This window comes from Amphimedon queenslandica, unplaced genomic scaffold, assembly GCF_000090795.2.
Source record: "Amphimedon queenslandica unplaced genomic scaffold, v1.1 AMPQUscaffold_11446, whole genome shotgun sequence".
In the NCBI taxonomy this organism is placed as follows: domain Eukaryota; kingdom Metazoa; phylum Porifera; class Demospongiae; order Haplosclerida; family Niphatidae; genus Amphimedon; species Amphimedon queenslandica.
Window position 1 is genome coordinate 2,352 of NW_003548312.1, and position 1,580 is coordinate 3,931.

General features: G+C 33.5%; 1 long non-coding RNA gene across 1 annotated transcript; it reads left to right on the top strand.

Moving 5' to 3' along the window:
• Positions 1 to 7: 7 nt before the first annotated feature.
• LOC109589307 (uncharacterized) lies at positions 8 to 854 on the top strand. Its single transcript, XR_002188636.1, has 2 exons — positions 8 to 219; positions 280 to 854. It is a non-coding gene; the product is annotated as an uncharacterized LOC109589307 (long non-coding RNA).
• Positions 855 to 1,580: the final 726 nt, after the last annotated feature.

The window sequence follows — 1,580 nt, forward strand, 5'->3', positions numbered from 1 at the left end:
ACACATAAAGACATTGTTTACTAGCAATAGATATTCTAAAATAAGCTGAATTAAAAGTTGCAACAACACTTTTACTAGCATAATGTGTTTAGTTATCATTATAATCAAAACTGTGCTAATATCCGTCTCAGCATAAATAACAATTGACGTACATATACGGAAAGCCGTGTTATTCATAAGTGCTATTGTGTAAGCTAACAAAGAGAGACGGGAGGTAAGGTAAGTTGTTTGTGTGTGTGTGGTTAGGTATATGTCTGTACGAGAATTACTACCTTATAGGTATATACAAGTAGGGGAATTAGGGACTAATAGCAGGCAGCTAGGAACCATTCTAAAAGGAGTGAAAAGGAGACATCTAAAGCAACATGACCGATCCAATATCACTGATAGTTGCATTGCTACTTATCAATCTCCTCATGTCACTAATGCTAGTGATCACTAGTGTCTTTGCCATTACAGCCACCTGGGTCATTCAGTTCATCTTTATGGCAGGACTGGTCTTTATGGCAGGCATATTCATCGCTCTCTTGTATTGTTGTCTTGCTAGAAGAAGGAAAGAAGAAAAAATCAAATATCCAAAGCAAGCAACGGATAGAGATGTCTATGATACAATCAGGGCTCATATCCTCCCTTCACTGTGCAGCAAAGGACACAAGAGAGAAGGGAACATTTATGTTGTGTAGAATATGTTTTGAAACAAGTCAAACAACACATTCTACAATCATTGGACTTGGACAACATGTTATTTTGAACATGCAAGGACTTATAAAATAATTATGTATGATATATTTAATCTAAAATCATATGTAACTAATATATCTATATCTCTATAAATTATGTAATTTAAATGAAGTCAAATTCAAGAAAAAATAAACGAGGGGTGGGGAGATTCCCAGGGAAATTACCTCAACATAAATTCATGACATCATCACAACATCATTATACAAGTAAGGAATGAAAAAAATGCATACCTCAAGCAATTACAGATACACCACAGCTATCAATAGAGTGTGTAAAATGATACTACACTACAAAGGTATAATTTGATAGAATAAAAATAATTATAGAGTATCAATTATCATTCTAATATATTCATGGTTAATTAAGGTCACGTGCCGTGCGTCAGCTTAAACAAAGAGACAATTGTATCCATATACTCTATAGTACTAGTAAAATAATAATAGCTGGAGGCTGCTACTCAAGTAAGCTGTGTCTATATCTATTAGCTATCAGTGTGTATCATAATTATAGGCTATGATAATGGAATGGTATGTATACATTGGTCTTCCTATTATATTGGTAGTCGTTGAAGTGGTTTGGATGGAGCCATCAGCTTTAGTATGGCTAATAGTAGTGATATTATTAGCCACTGTTCTATTAGCAATCCTTATCATAATAATAATAATAATAATACTGTATTGTATTGATGCTAATAGAAAAAAGGCCCATCCAACAGAGGAGACGGATCAAGCTTTAGACGATGAAAATGTATGTTTCGTACCAAGTTTTGGATACTATGGTCATAATTCCAAATAATAAATAGAGAGATACTGTTAAACAATATCAAGAGTATATAACTC